The following is an 18,719-nucleotide window of genomic DNA, read 5'->3' on the forward strand; positions in this document are numbered from 1 at the left end:
TAACTCTTTGTGACCCAATGGACTCTAGCCTTCCAGTTCCTCTGTCCTTGGGATTCTCCAGATAGGAATACTGGAGTGGGTTGCCATGCCCTCCTCCAGGGTGTCTTCCCGACCCAGGGCTGGAACCTGCATTGGAAGGTAAGTTCTTTACCACTAGCGCCACCTATTCCCAAGCACTTTGATAACAAGTGCCTGCAATGCCAGTGGGCTGACTCCTGATTGCTGAGTGCTAGGCCTGAAGCAAGTCCGTCTTTTGTCCTCGCTTAGGAGTGACCACAAGCCGTGGATCCTCCTGGTTGTGCTGCTTCCAGCTGTTTCTGAGGGGTGATTCACTAAGGATGATTAGGCAGCAACTAGGAGAACTTGGCACCTGTGACATATCAAAATAGTAAAACATACAGGCATCTGAGGGGTCACTCAGCCTGTTTTTCGTGTTCAGGCATCTTTCTAAGTTAAAGAAAGGCTGATGAGATTATAGGAAGTACTCTCTGCTTCTACATGAAAAATTCAGCACCCACCCCCTGAAAGGTTGGGCCTGGCTTCAAACTGCCCACTAGAGGCTTGTGAAAATTTATTTAAATGGTCCCCCCCCCTTTTTTTTTTTCTTATGAATACTTCAATTTTGTATTCCATCTCATAGCACATCTTATCTCTTTTAACATAGAAATGGTATTTTTCTTCCCAAATCCTAGAGGAGGATTGACTGGCCTGTAAGAGATGGCACATTTGTCCTGTAGCTCCCCTGCCTGCAGTGCACCTCTGGGGGTACACGTGGGAAGTAGAGGCCTTTTTACCCCCAAAAGAAGGATGCCTTGTGGGAGGATGTAGCCATGCTCCTTGAGTTTCTAGAGATGAATACTCAAAAATTTCACCCCTAATTCTTTCATTTACTTGTTTGTTTATGGCTGTGCAAGGGTTTTCTCTGGTTGTAGCAAGTTGGGGCAACCCAGCTAGAAGCTCCCTAGCTGTAGTGCGTGGGCCTGTCCTTGGGGTGGCTCTCTTGTGGAGTGCGGGTTCCCGTGCGCATGGGCTCTGTAGTTGTGGTGCGTGGGCTTTGTTGCTCTGCGGCACGTGGGATCTTCCTGGACCAGGTATCAAACTCGTGTCCCCTGCATTGGCAGGCAGATTCTTAACCACTGGACCACCAGGGAAGTCCTCACTCCTAATTCTTAATATTCAATTCAAGTTTCATTAATTGACCATTGTGGAATTTCTAGAGACTAAAACTTCTAACTCAGGATGTATTCCAGCTGTTCTTTTGAGCCAGGGTTGAATGAACAGCCCCGTTTTTCTAGATTTCTTGTCTTTAGTTCAAATAAAAATAGATCTTTAATTTGCCTTCATATGGTCTTTTTTGGATGTCTTACCGAGGAGCCAGTAGCAACCCGATTGGTTTTACCCTTCTCTGTAAAAGGCTGTGAGTTAAAGGCCTCCTCCTGGTGCCCTGGTTTCAGTGTCTAGTCCTGGTCAGTGGTCACAGGAATACCCTTCACTGATGACCAGGCTCTGCTCACGAGTTAGAACTAAAGGCTGGTGAATCTGACATTAATACAGCTGGATGAATTTTTCACAGTTTGCCATGTCACATAGTCTTCCAGCCCCTTGATGTCTCTGCATGGTTTGGGTCTGTCATAGCAAAGTAAAATTTTCATCTTTTAATGGTGACATGCCTCCATTTCATGGAAAGAGCATCATTTCTAGGGCCCTCTGGCTGAGTTTTCTCTATCTCTTCTCTTTGAGTGGCTCATTTCTGGGCCTATTAATTCAGAAATGTCTCTGGGTCAGAAAACCTTTTTTGTTTTCTACTTCTAAGCTTTTCTTTATTCTTGATAACATTGATAAACCTAAATATCACAGTAACTCTTTCTAAAAAGACCCAGAAGTGTCACAGAAACATAGATTGCTATATACATCTTTCATAACTAAACCAACACTCTGTCTTCTCTATCAAGATGTTTATTGATGTACTTCAGAAATATAGATGATAATTGTTCAAAGGCAAAATTCTCCCTTTCAGATTTTATATTTTCTCTTAATAGACTTTTTAAATTCGGTGATTTTATTAACTGAATAGACATTGAACCAATTCTTGATAATTCTTGGGTTCTCCTTACATTAAGGTGAATAAAAAATTGGGAGCTATTTGTTTATGTATTATTTATCCATAGTATCTTTGTTTCTTGGAAGGAGAAACCATCCTTCAAAAATCTTCTGTACTGCACTGCTGGTTTGGGTAAGGATGTTTGGGAAAGGGTACTCTGGACATTTACAAACCTAGGATACTGTTCTTTCCTGCTTGAGTTTGTAACAGTATCTGTCCCCCATTCATCTAGCCTGCAAAAGTGAATACTCAATCTTTCCCAAATCATTCTCTTCCAGCCTCCATTTCAAGACCCTCTGTTATGGATTGAATGTTTGTGTTCTCCCAAGATTGATACGATGAAATCCTAACCCCTAATGTGACAGTGTTGGGAGGTGGGACTTTGGAAGGTGATTAGGTCATGACGGTAGAATCCTCATGAATGAGATTGTAGGTGCTGCATTCTCACTAATGTCTGACTTTCTGCGATCCTGTGGACTATAGCCAAGGCTCCTCTGTCCATGGAATTTTCCAGGCAAGAATACTGGCACGGGTTGCCATTCCCTTCTCTAGAGGATCTTCCCAACCCAGGGATTGAACCCATAACTCCTATGTCTCCTGCACTGGCAGTTGGATTCTTTACCTCTAACACCAACTAAAAGAGATCCCTCTCGGCTCCCTTGCCCTCCCACTATGTGAGGACACAAGCAAGAAGATGGCCATCTCTGAACCTCATTAGATGCTGAATCTGCTCACGCCTTGATCCTCCAGTCTCCAAAATGTGAAAAACAAATACCTTATTTATGCGACTCAGTCTGCAGTGTTTTTTTTTTTAACTTTTCATTTTATATTGGAATATAGCCAGTTAACAATATTGTGATAGTTTCAGGTGAACAACAAAGGGACTCAGCCATCCATATACATACGTCCTTGCTATAGCACCCCGAATGGGCTAATATGCCCTCTGACTCCACTTTCTCCAGTGGATGACATATAAACCCAGTTGGTCATCTGAGCCCTCCTCACAAGGGTGGCCTTTGTCTTCCTCCTGTCAGTGCCTCATCTCCCCACACCACCTCCTGTGTAAAGTATCTACCCTGCAGGCCTGTGTACTTTAGCCATGTTTTTCTTTTGCTTGCTGTACTTGTCCACCTGTCACTAGGCATGGTGTCCACCTCATTCCCTAAAGCCCAGCAGCAGTGATTCCTCCTTTGCACTTTTTCTGGTCCACTTACTACCTGCCTGTGAGGTGGGGTCTTCCTCCCCAAGCCCCTGTGACATGTCATCTCACCTCAAGGTTCATGTCCTTTTACTGTGTCTTAAGTTCCTTGCTCTATTGCAAATGTTGAGTTTCCTTCATCTTTGCAGGGGAGGGGGGCGGCTGTCCTGTAGCCTGGGGTCTGTGTGGGCAGTGGAGGGAGTACATGTGACAGCCGTGTAGACCTGGGTTCCCCTCCTGCTTCTGTCCCTGAGCTATGTGCCCTTGGGCAAGTCATTTAACCTCCAGCTGCCCCTGGAAATGGCCCATCACTCTTCTCTGTAGGATGACTGTGAGAATGGACGCTGAGATGGGACAGCCAGGTAAGGGGCCTTGAAGAGTGTCCTGTACATGAGAAGCATGTGGTCAATTCAAATTCCTTGCCCAGTCCTCAGTCCAAACAGGGTCTTGAAGCAGCTGTGCATGAATTTGGTGCCTGGTAAATACTGACTGAATTACAGGCCCCCTCAGGGCCTGCAGGACATTTTGCAGCTACAGATCAAATTGGCATAAAAATTTGTAGCCTGATGTGTGGGAGCTGTGAGTCAGGCTTTATCACACCAATTTCTGTCTTTTTAAAAATATTTTTTTTGTACGTTTATTTTTGGCTATGTTGGGTCTTCGTTGCTGTGCTTGGGCTTTCTCCAGTTGTGGTGCGTGGGGGCTTCTCATTATGGTGGCTTCTCGTGTGGAGCACACATTCTAGAGAGTGTGGGCTTCAGTAGCTGCTGCACGTGGGTTCAGTAGCTGCAACTCTGGAGCACAGGCTCAGTAGTTGTGGCACACAGGCTTAGTTGCCCTGCAACATATGGAGCCTTCCTGGATCAGAGATTGAACCATGTCTCTTGCATTGCAAGGTGAATTCTTAACCACTGGATCATGAGGGAAGCCCTGAATTCTGTCTTTACTAGAGACAGAGAATGTTCCAGATCTCTTACATGTTAATCTCTTCTCCCCCAGCCCCCCTTATTGAAGCAAGAGAGAATGACAGTTCCCTGTTAGGGAGCAGGCAGAAACCTCAGTGTTATCTTTGCTGTAATTTGGAGGGCCTGTCTTTCTACTTTCTTGCTTAAATTATGTGCACAGCACACACTATGACTTGCCCCTTCCCCTCCTGCCACAAATCCCTTGAAGGCTACCAGCTTAATATGAACACATCTTCAATTCTTTCTCAATTCTTTTTGGTAATTAATTTCCCAGAGGTCCTCTTTTTATTACTTGAGAGCAAAAGTTTTGAACAGACTATGAATGAGGTTTGCTTGCTTTCATTATGTTGGTAGTATGTTGAAAAAAATAACCCTAAAACTTCCTCCAACGAGTCAGTAAAATATAATTCTGTTAAAAAGGTCAAATGTGATCCCTTCAAGAGAACACCCCAGTGGTCTTCCTTTAGAACTGTGTATGATATTTTTGGAACAGAGTTTTAATGTGGCTTTTTTTCTTTCAGAGGTCTTTCCTAGCTTGTATTAGGCAGATGAGGTTGTTTAATGAAGAGTTGTAATTAATTCAGAATAGTCATTAGCATGTAAACATAAGCTGACCTTCAAGAACCTTTGAAGAAAATTTCACAGTTCGTGGGCACAGACATTTGACAGAGGGAAGAAAACAGAAATTGTATGTCAGTTTGGTGTATTATTTCAAAACATGGAAGTTAATTTTGTGGCAGGTTATGATGATAATTGAAGGGTTAAAGACTTGGAGAGTTGTAAGCTCAGTTTAATCTTTCAGCTGCCCTTAAGTGAGTCTTAACAGGTATTGTCACTAAATAATGGGCATAGCTAATGAGAAGAGTTTAATCATCTTGGGGTGTGGGATTAACAACTTGGGGAAGTGAAAACTTTTACTAAAGGAAGATGTGTCTTGTTATGTACCTCATATCCACAAGGAGAGCAGAAATGTACCTTGCAAACCTTTTAGGAGTGGAGCAGGTCTGATACAACGGTTTAGACCTGGAATGTAAGGACTTGTGTGCCTTTGAACTCCATCTCTGTTTCCCCAAATGATGGAGCTGAGTTAGAGGAGCTCTAAGGCCCATTTGAATGCTGTGTTTACTTCTCGGATTTTTGTGATCTCCTATTTAAATCTGTGTGGTAGGTGGCTGGTCACTCTCTCCTAATACGATTCTGACCCCCGAAAAAAGGAAATTTATTGTGTCAGTTAGCTGTTGCTCCTGTTTCCTCACCATTGTGTGTGTGATGGTTTGCTTCACAGGTTTGTTCCTTTTTATTCCTGTGTATTAAATCCTTGTGTGTATATACTACAATGTATCCATTTTCCTATTAATGGATTGTTTGCAGACTTCGCCTGTGCCCAGGAGCCAGTGACCATGGCCTTGTGTCTGGTGCACCTGTACACGGACTTTAAGCCTTCTTTCCCCTTTTCTTTGAGATATAACTTGTGCAGGGTCCTATTATTTGTGGAGTTTAGGAAACTTTCTGATGAGCATTCTCACCTAAGAAAAGGATGCTTCGAAGGTTTGCAGGATTGTTACTTACGTAGAAGTTATCTTTGACCTGATTTGTGTGGACTTGCTTACCAGTGACTCAGTGATCGTGGTGGAGGAGAGAACTCCCTGTGGGTTCTGGTTTATTTTATCTTCACTTCACTTGCCCTGTATACATGATTGTTTGTGTTTTCATATCAGACTCCTGTGAATTCTTTTGGCAGTGGTGAGATCCTAAAGTATAAATAAATCCAGCAGAACATACTTGGCGTCCCTTTGGTAGGCACTCTTTGCCTTCCCTTTGTGTGTGTTTATCACGCCCATACCAGCCGTGCTAGTGACATATCACTTTTGTACGGTGCCCGACTGAGTCCCATGCCAGTAGAGTCCTCATCCAACAAGATGGGCAACTCCAACAGGACATGGCTGTGACAAAACTGAAATCACAACAAATCCCCAAACTCAAGACGCTGGAGGATACACCCACACCTGAAGGGTGAGCCAATCCAACCAGCTCCTTTTATAGATAGAGATGTGGGTGTAGAGAAAGTGGCATGTCCAAATAGAACTCATGTCTTTTTCTGCGGTTCAGGTTGCAGCTTCTCTTAAACTAGTAATATTTATTGGCTGAGGCTAAGGCAGTATTGAAAGAGGACTTGATGTACTCAGAATTTATTATTGGTTTTGGGCAACGAAAGCTTTTTAAAAAAAAAAAAAAAAAACAAGGGCCAGAATAATATGTGATTTTCTGTTCTCTCTTCTTGGCAAGTGACACACAGCATTGTGCCCGCCTCGCTTTAAATGCTTAGTGTTTTTATGTGGGTTGTAGGTTTATTTTGGTCCTAATCACATTATGCTGACATCTAGTTAGTTGTGCTCCTCCGCTTGAAGAATTTTAAATTTCACTTGAGATTTCTTTTGACTACAAGTAAGACAAAATTTCTCTGTCAGCTGAGGGAATCCGCTCACTGTGTGGAGTTGTCAGTGACCTGTAATTAACTCAAGTCCTTTGATTTCAACTTGGGAAGCATGCTTGCTTTTAGACAGCTGCTCCGACCTGGAGAGTTCCCCCTCTGCCCTCTGTTTCATTTCCCCATGATTGAAGGCCCCGTGTCCTTCTGCCTTTGGTACTGTCAGTCTCTGCCTGCCTGGCGTTAAGCCGGTTGGAATCTTTGGTAGGCAGGTGATCAATCTCATCACTACTTATTTGCTTTATGCTATGAAATCTGTCTTAGTATCTGTGCCTCACATCATTGGGATAGTGGAAAGGTATGTTTGAACAGTTTGCTGGCAATTTCAGGTAAGAGGTGAAGTGAGCAATTGTATGATAAAGAGGCAGAATACTATTTTGGCAAACTTGGGCCTGAGACTTCTTGCCAAGGCACAGATTGAACAGAGAGGAGGCAAATGTGGGTTTCCTTTGGACCAGGGGTCCCCAACCTCCAGGATCTAATGCCTGATGATTTGATGTGGAACTGATATAATAATAGATGTAATGCACTTGAATCATCCCCAAACTACCCTCCCGCCACCCCCCAGTCCATGGAAAAATTGTCCTCTGGTCCATGGTGCCAAAAAGTTCAGGGACTGCTGCTTTGGACCATCAGGTGATGGTACTGCTCTAGCTGTGATGCTGGAGATGGGAAGATGGTGGAACCCACTCCCTGTCCTTCCCCACGTGAGCAGTTCCCTCCCGGGCACCGTTTTATTGAATGTTGAAGATCAATGAATATGGGCGAGTGAGCTAAGGAGATATCAGTGAGGGGTGGGGGTGTCTCCTTCCCCAAAGACAGTGCGAGGCTGTGTTACTAACTTGGAATCTTTGGAATTCTGACCCCTCCTCCTCCTCTGTAGCACCTCCAGTGTCCACCTTTCCTCTCCTTGTCTGTCTGTCCTGCTTTACTGCTCTGTGGGCTCACTCCTCTTTGTTTGTCCTCTTCCTTTTCTTCATACCCCAAACTGCTGTTAACAATCACAGAGAAGTTTAAGGTATTTGTTCTCCTTGGGATAAAATGTGAGGTTTCATGTTTTCTTTGGAAAAATGACTGAGTTACATTGTTACAGAAGCAAAGATACCCCAAGCACAGTTGTGCCTGTTTTTTTTTGTTTTTTTTTCAATTTGTTAGGGGTTTCGATTATGAAGCCTATGGCACCCCACTCCAGTACTCTTGCCTGGAAAATCCCATGGAGGAGCCTGGTGGGCTGTAGTCCATGGGGTCGCTAGTAGTTGGACACGACTGAGTACCTTCACTTTCATGCATTGGAGAAGGAAATGGCAAGCCACTCCAGTGTTCTTGCTTGGAGAATCCCAGGGATGGGGTAGCCTGGTGGGTTGCCGTCTCTGGGGTCGCACAGAGTCGGACACGACTGAAGCGACTTAGCAGCAGCAGCAGCCCACTTTCTCCTAAGGGCCCTGGAGAAAAAGGAGGTGGTTATCGCTGTGTAATGAATCTGATTAGTTGTTCATTGCTCCAGTATTTGTTGTTGTTGTTTGTTTTTTTTTAGCACAAATTACTCTGCCATACAGGCTGTTTGAGAACTCTGCTTACATCTAATTAATAAAAAAATAGTCACATATGCTGTTCATGTTGTTCTAAGAGAATTAGGAGCTGTGTGTCTTACCACATTGCCCATCTTGAAACAAATGTGTTAACTCTTCCTCAAAACATACTGATTTGCTGGTACAGAGGTTTATTGGGCCTGTTGGAACATTTCCTCCTTTCCTCTTTGTTTTTGTTAATAAAATAATTATGTGAGACTCTACAGCCCATGTTCTAGCTTTCCTAGTAAATTTTTTACCCCTGCACATAGTACTTCAACTGTTTAAACCTCAATTTTCTCATCTGAAAACTGGGAGTGGTGGTTTTACCCATCCACAAGGTTACTGTCTGGAGTGGGAGTGTGTATAAAGCACTAACTCTGGGCCCAGCACTTGGTGAGGACTCGGTAGACGTTGACTCGTAACACTCCTTTGTGCTGACTTGTGCCTGGGGCAGAAAGGAGCCCAGGGCTTGGGGAGGTAGGCAGAGTGTAGCTTCTGAAGACAAACTCAAGTTCAGATTTCAGGTCACTAATGTAGGATGTTAGGTAAGAGTTTAAACATATCTGAATCTCAGATGCTTCAATAGAAAATTGAGTTACTATCTGCCTCAGCTGGCATTAGTTTTGAGGACAATATAAATTGATGTGAAGTGACAGTTGCTCAGTTGTGTCTGACTCTTTGCGACCCCATGGACTGTAGCCCACCAGGCTTCTCTGTCCATGGGATTCTCCAGGCAAGAACACTGGAGTGGGTTGCCATTTCCTTCTCCAGAATTGATGATGATGGCTTATTAAATAAGCTTAACCTTAGAGTGGGATAATGCATGGAAAAGTATGGTACTCAGTACAGAGCTACTATTAGTGTGGCATTTTGAGTATAGGATGGAAATATAATGTTGAAAGAATAGATAATAATATTAAAGATTTATTGAGCACTTACATGTCCCACACAGAGATCTAAGTGTGGTTAGAAGTATTAACTTACAAATGAATGGATAAGCTGTAGTACATATATAATGGAATATTACTCAGCCATAAAAAGGAATGGATTTGAGTCAGTTCCAGTGTGGCTCAGCTAGTAAAGAATCTGCCTGCAATGTGGGAGACCTGGGTTCGATCCCTGAGTTGGGAAGATCCCTTAGAGAAGAGAAAGGCTACTCACTCCAGTATTGTGGCCTGGAGAATTCCATGGACTGTATAGTCCATGGGGTCACAAAGAGTTGGACACGACTGAGCGACTTTTGCTTTCAGTGAAGTGGATGAATCTAGAGCCTGTTATACAGAGTGAAGTAAGTCAGAAAGAGAAACACAAATATCATAAATTAACACATATATATGGAGTTTAAAAAAATGGTACTGATGAACCTATTTGCAAGGCAGCAATAGAAACGCAAACACAGAGAACAGACAGACTTGTGAACACAACAGGGGAAGGAGGGTGGGATGAATGGAGAGAGCAGCACTGTAGCATATATATTACCATATGTAAAATAGACAGCCAATTACCATATGTAAAATAGACAGCCAGTGGGAATTTGCTGTGTGACACAGGGAGCTCAACCCAGGGCTCTGTGACAACCTACAGGGCTGGGCAGTGGGAGGGAGGTCAAAGAGAGAGGGGACATATGTATACCTGTGGCTGATTCATATTGATGAATGGCAGAAACTAACACAACATTGTGAAGCAATTATCCTCCAATGAAAAATAAATAAAAATTTAAAAAAGAAGTATTAACTTATTTCAACAATTCTGAGGTAGTTACTATTGTCCCCATATTATACAAAATGGTTATGTGTCTTGGCCAAGGTCATAGAGCTATAAGTGGTAGAACTGGGTGAACTTGGTCTGAAGCTTCCAGAGCCCACAGTATTGACCACAGAGCTGGGGATTTTAAGCCAGATAAAACGCTTCTCTCCTGACTGTGCTTTTTTGTATGAAAGATAAACATCACCCAAACAGTTGGGGATGTGCTAACCCAGCATCCCTGGGTGAGGGTAAAGTATTTCTCACTTAGTTGGTAAATATCTCCCAAGTATTGATAGGAACCAAGTCAAGGAATTCTTGGTGTGGGCAAGGCTCATTTTTTTTTTTTTTCTGTTACTGCTTACATCCTTACTTAAAACTGCATCCCTAGTGGCTCATAAATGAGACACTGAGGGTATTTGCTTCCTGTACCTTTTCAGTAGGAATCATTAGCAGGAGATGATAATACCGTATTAAATATGCTTAACCTTGGAAATTCTGTCTGTTTGCAAAATGGAGAATTGGGAACTGATGACTCCAGTATTCTCCTATTTCCAAAAGCTGATGCAGGATATGCCAGCCCCTAGAATCAGGCCAGGAGGCAAAAGGGATGAAAAAAAGGGAAGTGTGTCTCGTCAGTGGTGTAGAAGGAGTATAATTTGTGGCAGTCAAGTTCCGTTTGGTTGAAGACTATAAAACTGGCTGCACAATTCTCAACAAAGCATAGTCTCTAGAAGGGAGTATGTTATGTGCTCGTGAAATTGAAATTGTATTTCTAAGAAAATATCCCTGTAGTTTCTCTTTAAAAGAGTCTTTAGTGTCTTATAAAAAAGGGGGGTGGGGAACGAGCCAGGAACTGAGAAATAAAATGCCATCTTTCTTTGGGGATCTGAAATCTTTGTCACTGTAGAGGTTTGTGTCCCTCCCGAATGTGTATTTATTCTGGAGAGAAATGGCACGTGCCTGTCTACATGCTGAAATTTGACTTTAATGTGGAAGATACAAGAACCAAGCAGTGTTTACTCGTGCAAAAATATATTCGCATACACAGGCTCACAAGCTTCCTGAAGTGGCTAAACAGATAACCTCCACAGTTTCCATCTTAAATGCACGGAAAATATGGAATCGTGAGTAGTAGCTTTTATTTCTTACCTTCCTCCCCCCACTTTCCCTGTCCCTTTGGCAGTAGAACAATAAATCAAAGCCTTCTTTCTTTAAAACAGAAGTTGGAGCTACAGTGTAGGGACCAAAGAGGTACATGAAAAGATGACCATGTATGTTGTTAAGTGGGAAAAGGAGCAACAAATTGTGTATTTAAGAGGTTCAGCATGCAGGTAAAAAGAGTGTGTGTATGTAGCGATTTTAGAAGTTGACCTCATTAGCAGGATTGGGGGATGTGATCTTGGGCAAATAACCTGCCATTCTGAGTCGATCTTCTTGTCCATAAAGTGGGTTAGAAATACTCACCTCATAGAGAAATTATGAAGATGAAAGCCAAATGGTACACAGTGGAGAGTTTGAATTGTAACTGGAATGCAGCAAGTGTTCAGTTAATGTAGCCATCGTTGGCATGGAAAAAACACGTGGAATAAAGTTTGTCAAACTACACTCACATTATTTTGATGGAGGGTGGGGAACAGGGATGGAATGAGGTTTGAATTTGTTTTACCAGCATTATACCTTTGTTAGCTGGAAAATAAAATCAGCAAGATTTTTTGAAAATCTGAGGGAGACAGAATGAAGTGTAAAGTCATCTCTGTAATGGCTGTCTGCTCACTTGCCCTAGGTTGTTTTGCTAGAGACCTTTTAACTTTAGTATATATCGTTTTCAATTTTTTTAAAATAAGACTTTTAGTTTATTTTTTTTTTTATTATTATTATTATTACTTTTGACTACACTGCTAGGCATGTGGGATCTTAGTTCCCCAACCACGGATCAAACCCACGCCCCTTGCATTGGAAGTGCAGTCTTAACCACTGGGCCATCAGGGAAGTCCCTGTGCTGCTGCTGCTAAGTCGCTTCAGTCGTGTCCGACTCTGTGCGACCCCATAGACGGCAGCCCACCAGGGTCCCCCGTCCCTGGGATTCTCCAGGCAAGAACACTGGAGTGGGTTGCCATTTCCTTCTCCAATGCATGAAAGTGAAAAGTGAAAGTGAAGTCACTGAGTCGTGTCCGACTCTTCGCTACCCCATGGACTGCAGCCTACCAGGCTCCTCTGACCATGGGATTTTCTAGGCAAGAGTACTGGAATGGGGTGCCATTGCCTTCTCCGCCCTACTTAGTCCTTGCCAAGGCAAAGGGTTGAGTTAGAAGCTCTTGCCTGGTGGCTCGCATGGAAGGAGGGAGAGGATACCCCAGTGAAAACCTCACTCATCTTTTCCCTTGAACTATTGTCTCTCATGTATTAAAAGATTGATGGGAAAGTGTGTCTGATCCTTGGAATTCTGGGTCAGAGGTGCTTAAAGAGCACGCCTAAAGCTTGAAGGGAAAGGTGATCATATGTAGTTTTTTGTTGCACAGAAGATCATGTCCCCCTCTTATATCCCTTCCCTCTGGCTGAGTTTCTCACGTCTGTGCAGTGGTTTTGAGGCAAGCAAAGAATGGCTGATGTGGAATGTGAGAGCCCTGGGATCGGATTAGCAGGACCACTTGTGGGCGTGTGAATTGAGTGGTTGACATTGGTGACACCCGTTTGACAAATAGTGGTGCAACTCTCAAAGAAAAGAAAGCAGCACGTCCAAGTAGCTGCATTATCTTCCTCTCTTTTAAAGGGAACATGTCAAGAAATAAAGGAGACTCTGTTAGTAAATCCTGTTAAATTTTTGTTGTTCCTGGGTTTGACACCCTGTGCACTTTGTTGGTTTCTACCTTTTGAGGGTTTGGTTTCTGAGTAAGGCTGTTTTAGGCTGTGTTGTCCGCTTATCAAGTTCTTGTGAATGCAGTTTGCTCAGATTGTCAGGGTGCTGCCCAGCTTGTGTGTGGGCTGATCTGTGCCAGCCCCAGCAGCAGGACTGAATGCCTTCCTGCACGCCCTGTGGGCTCTCTGTAGTTCCCCATTTTTAATGGACCTGGAGGCAAAAACCTTTCATAAGGAGTTGTTTTCCAGCACTGGTGGTGATTTTGCTTTATTATAATTATTTTTTTTATTTTAAAGCAAATCTGTGACTTGCTAAAACCGCTGAGGCTTTCTAAGATGGTTCTTCCATTTGGCATATTTACTGGCTGGCTTATCATGCTTTTCTTGTTTTTTTTCCTACAGCTGACAATTTCAGGACAGAACGAGTCCCAAGTGTCAATTTCAGAGTTCAAAAGCCAGAGAAGAAAGCTGCATCTTCTCCCCCGGATGTGCAGTTAACTTTGACTCTGGCAGAGGTTTGCTCACCCTGCTGGGGTGGGAGAATATTGTTGAGGGTTTGGAAGCTGCTAATGAAATGAATGGTCTGCCCTGAAATTGTTTTCTCACATACTGGCCCCTTACAGCCTCCACCCCCTACTGCAAGTATACACGTACACGCAATTCCAAGGATCCCAGGGCTGGGATAAATACTCACAAGCAATCAACAGCTTAGATACTAATTCTTGCCTGCTTTGAATTTACCAAGTGTTTCTCAGAACTAGAATTTTATAAAGTACACGATTGTACAGCTGTTTCAACAGAACCCTCAAGCTAGCAACAAGGCGAAATAAATCCCAACGAGAACTAAGCTAAACCAGGCACTTGCAGTTCAGATGGGGCAGGTGGCATGTTCAGCTGCCATGTGACTTGACATTCTCAGTGAGATATGAACGGGGTAGTGTTCTCCTGTACTTCCCCAACCCTGAAGCCCTGGAATAAACACTTAATACATCTGCCGCCTCTGACACCCTATCCTGCTTTCTGATGAATAAGAGGTCAAAGGCTTCCATTTCTATACTGTGGCATAGCAGCATGATATCAGGCAAGTAGTCATAGACTGTTTTGTTAGTAGCTAGCATCCTCAGAATGGGGCACCTATGCTAAGTGTATTGGGTTGGCCAGAAGTTTCCTTAACATCTTATGGAAAAACTCAAGCAAACTTTTTGCCCAACTCAATATATACTCTTTCTTACTTAATCCTCTCAAGCACCTTATGAGGTTTGAGGTTGTGTTTTCTTTTCATGGATGAGAAAGTGGAGGCTTAGAGCAGGTTATGGAGTTGGGAGTCGTACCCAGTTCTGTTCAGATGCTGAAGCTGGCTTCAAACTACTAATATAAATCTGCAACACTGTAAATCTGGAATATATAATAATTCTAAACTTGTTTGCCCTTATTTATGGCTTTTCATGTTTATGTGTACATATGTAAAGAGAGTAAAATTGGCCAGATATCAAAGGGAAAAGTTGACAAGTCCATTGGCACAGGGGGAGAATTTAACCAAATTCTCCCAATTTTTAGGAAATTTTACCCATTTCCTAGTATTTCATATATCAAATGCAGGCAAACAATGAAAACAGTGAAGAATATAGACGCTTAAGGCAGTGGACATGTATAAAACACAGCTCCCATATCTGGAGCATACTTACTTTCAAGCACACGTGGAACATTTATGAAAAGTGACAAGGGGTAGTCTTCGATAAATTTTAAAGTCAGTATCATGTAGGCTAGGCTGTGTGTGCTTGCTAAGTTGCTTCAGTCGTGTCCGACTCGTTACAACCCCATGGGGTGTAGCCTGCCAGGCTCCACCATCCCTGGGATTGTCCAGGCAAGAATACTGGAGTGGGTCGCCATGCCCTCCTCCCAACCCAGGGAGGACCCAGGGGTCTTCCCGACCCAGAGACTGAACCCCTGTCTCTCAGTGTCTCCTGGATTGGCGGGTGGGGTCTTTACCACTAGCGCCACCTGGGAAGCCCATTGTTTAGGCTACTCAGAATCAAAATCAAGTGCAAATGTAGAGCCACAAAGGCAAGTGCTCTGTGGATGTGAGATGCCCTTCAGTTCCCTTCCCGTGTTGAGCATCCAGACACAGGTAGGAAGAGCTCAGCTTTGGGGGGCTAACCTGGCAGCAGGGCAGTGGAGATGCCAGCCTGTTGTGGAGCAGCCCAGTTTTACAGAGATCGGATGCTGGTCCTCTGTCCTTTTGAAGGGCCCAGGATGGAGGGTTTTTTTTTTTTTGACACAGACACTCCTCTGCGTTTCCCAATGAGGCATTTTTTAAATATAAATCCCTGCCCTTCTATTCTTTTAAGGGAGAGCCCTTAAAACCACCTGGGACTCCTTGTTTATGGGAATTCCAGGCTGTTCCAGCATTCCTGTGCCCTGATAACTTGGCCTTTTCAAGGCTGGGAAATTAAAATGTCATGTTGCTACGTAAATTAAAATCACTGGCTTTCAAAAAGCTGTGAATAGGAGCTTTGTAAATGGAGGATTTTATACTGCAAATTTTTCTCTTAATGTAGAAATTCTCATTCCCAGAGGGTGTGTGTGTGTGTGTGTGTGTGTGTGTGTGTGTGTGTGTAGGAAGCTGTTTTGGTTCCTGTTGGAGCTGAGTGGTACTTGTAGCAATGTGGCTTAGAGAGAAGGTCTTGAGCTTGAGAGCCCGGGAGAGCAGTATCACTGGGAATAAAAGTGAATTGAAGGGAAAGAATCTGAAAACCAATATAATATTATACACACACACACACCTGAATTACTGTGCTATACACTTGAAACTAACATGGCATTGTGAATCAACTATACTTCAATTAAAAAAAGCCTATTGCTTCTCCACTCTGAAAGAATAGAGGAAATTGTATATTTTAGACAGCTCTGTGTTTGGCATATAGTCAGTTCAGTTGCTCAGTCGTGTCCGACTCTTTGCGACCCCATGAACCGCAGCATGCCAGGCCTCCCTGTCCATCACCAACTCCTGAAGTCCACCCAAACCCATGTCCATCAAGTAGTAAGTGGCAGTAAATGATACCTGTTGGGATAATAGTTACCTACAACTTCACTGACTGAGACTTTTAGCTTTAGAATTTGCAGTCACTTGGGTTGCATTCATAATCCATTGCATGTTGACTCTTCTTCAGTCATTCTTACAGATAATTCAGAAACTGGTAGGGTCTAGAAGTTCAAGTTGTTTCTGCTCTCCATGATGCATCTCCTCAGCAGATGAGCAGACAGGAGCTTAGAATCAAAGGATTTTAAGTTGGAAAGAATCTTCCTCCCTTCATTTTTTACTTGAGGGGGAGAAAAGAGGACCACAGAGTTCAAATGATTGACCTCAAGCCGTAAAGTTAGCTAGATAGGACAAGAATAATGTTGTCGTGTTGCCATGGTTACCAGCATGGTGTCTGTGTGTTAATTCATGTTGTGACATCTTTATGAGGATGCTGCTGCTGTTCCAGTCTTCCATGTAAGGAATCTGAGGCTTAGGGAATGTGCAGCACTTGGTTAAGGTTACGCAGCTCCTGTGCTGTTCCATCTGGCTGCAGGTCTCATCCTGGTATCCAGAACTCTGCACTGCTTCTTTGGTGTGTTTAATCTACTTACAAAGTTGCTAAAGGCAGCCACCTGTCCTTCAGTGAGGCAGGCATCTTCTTGCACAAAGCGATGATCATGTGCACAACATTCTCAGATCTCCCTGAAATGTGTAACAGTCTCTTAGAGATGATTTAAAACCAGCCTGGGGTTAATTTGTGCATCCAAATTCATGTGACTTGGTGCTACTGGAATTTATTGAATACATCCCCGCGTTTGCTTCTGAAATGGGGTCATTCCCTAGTCCCCTGGCACCTCCCTACCCGCTCTCCCCCAGGCTCGTCTTCTCAGGTCATTGGCAGGATTGTACTCAAGGATAGTCCAGTTTTTTTCTGTGGTAATGTACAGGTTATTTGATCTTGTCCTCAAGTTTCAGAAGTGGGTGAAAATTTAATGGCATCACCCATTTCTTGCCAATTTTGATGACTTCTGCTTTGTTGCTTCATATTACATGTTCAGGGACAGAGCGCCAAATCCTTGCAGGAAATGGGACACTGACTTAGACGTGAGGCTGTTTTGTCTAGAAAAGGACCCTTAGAGTAGGTGAAGGGATGAGGAGGAGACCAGGTTCCAGAGAAGTTGGTCATCAGCGGGGCTGAGGCTAGTGATGCGGTGCTCATTGCCCTGCTCCTCACCACACCCCTGCCTCTAGTTGAAGCCTTCCGTCAGCTCCCCCAGGCTGGTCCGCACCAGCCTGCTGAGCAGTTCTTTTTTCCATTTATTGGCTGAGCTGGATCTTTGTTGCTCTGCGTGGGCCTTTCTAGTTGTGGCAAGCGGGGCGGGGGGGCTACTCTTTAGCTGAGCCACGTGGGTTTCTCATTGCAGTGGCTTCTCCTGTTGCGGAACACAGGCTCTGGATGCGTGGGTTTCAGAAGTTGTGGCACGTAGGCTCAGTAGTTGTGGCACATGGGCTTAGTTGCTCCGCAGCATGTGGAATTTTCCCAGACCAGGGATCAAACCTGTGTCCCCTACCTTGGCTGCTGGATTCTTAATCACTAGACCACCAGGGAGGCCCTGCTGAGCAATTCTGATCATCTGTTTGTTAGAACTCTTTGCAATGTGGTGTTGGATCCACAACTAAAGGCTTTAGTCTTGCATTAATGGTGGTCCTAGGGCATGAGGGGTGTGTGAGAGTTGGCAGTGGTGTGGTTGGTCATGGGGATTGCTGGTACATTTATTATCTTTTCTTATATTATGATAAACTTAAACCTGATAGACAAAATAGTTAAGGAATGCTATCTTCTGATGACAGTGGAGACATGGGTGCCTTTCCCTTAGACATGCATATGTAGAGCTGCCATTCTTGTGTGATCTGATACTAGTTTGCACACGTGCCTCCCTGGGATTTTGCTTCTGCAGCTTGTCAGAGTCCCCTCTGAGACCCAGTGACAGCCACTCCCGGCTCCAGTGCAGGCCTCGTCTCTGGGGTGGTCTAGCCAGTCTGAGTGGTCCCAAGGGCCCTTCCTTCAGTGGGTTAAGAGGCATTATCAAATCCCTTGGAGATCTTAAAAGTGTTCTGCCTCCAAATAGAAGTAAAACTGTAAAATCTCATGTTGTTTCTATCAGCTTAGGACACTGGCCCAAGTAGATTTCTCCCAGACCCTGTCCCTAGTGGTCTGTATTTCTGTTGGTAACTTTGGAAATGTTCTCTGTTTCTGTGTGAAAGGATATGCAAGGGTTACAGAGTCTGGGTCCTATTCTCAGACTGTGTATATAGATAAGACTGTGTGGGTACAGATAAGTTGTGATTCACTGAAAAGTTAGGCTATAAAGCAGATGTAAGACTTAGGTGTATGGGTGGGCATTGTGGTATGTGAGCCCCTATATACAATCTATCTATGGAGTCTGTTAGAGTGTATGTGTGTATGTGTATCTGCATTATACAAGGGGCTTCCCAGGTGGCACAGTAATAAGGAATCCGCCTGCCAATGCAGTAGACTCAGATTCGATCCGTGGGTTGGGGTCCTCCTTCCTGTAGGAGGAAATGGCAGCTCACTTCAGTGTTCTTGTTTGGGAAATCCCATGGACAGAGGAGCCTAGTGGGCTACAGTCTGTGGGGTTGCAGAGAGTCGGATGGATTAGTGACTGAGTGTATACACGCTTGCGTATGTATACAGGTAGGATACGCATGCACACTTGGTACCAAAGACACGCTGAGCCATGAGTCTCCCTT

At 43.9% G+C, this 18,719-nt stretch overlaps 1 protein-coding gene across 12 annotated transcripts in view; it reads left to right on the forward strand.

Annotated features, from left to right (window-relative positions):
- TLN2 (talin 2) overlaps nucleotides 1–18,719 on the forward strand; it is a 497,178-nt gene that overhangs the window by 128,369 nt on the left and 350,090 nt on the right. The window contains exon 1 of one of the 12 annotated variants that reach the window (XM_070378011.1): nucleotides 13,363–13,440. The exons of the other annotated variants lie outside the window; for them this stretch is intronic. The gene's annotated coding sequence lies outside the window, so the exon portion shown is untranslated. Of the gene's footprint in view, nucleotides 1–13,362; nucleotides 13,441–18,719 lie in introns of those variants that run through there. 12 annotated transcript variants of the gene reach the window in all.

The sequence above is a fragment of the Bos mutus genome, chromosome 10 (assembly GCF_027580195.1).
Source record: "Bos mutus isolate GX-2022 chromosome 10, NWIPB_WYAK_1.1, whole genome shotgun sequence".
Lineage (NCBI taxonomy): Eukaryota > Metazoa > Chordata > Mammalia > Artiodactyla > Bovidae > Bos > Bos mutus.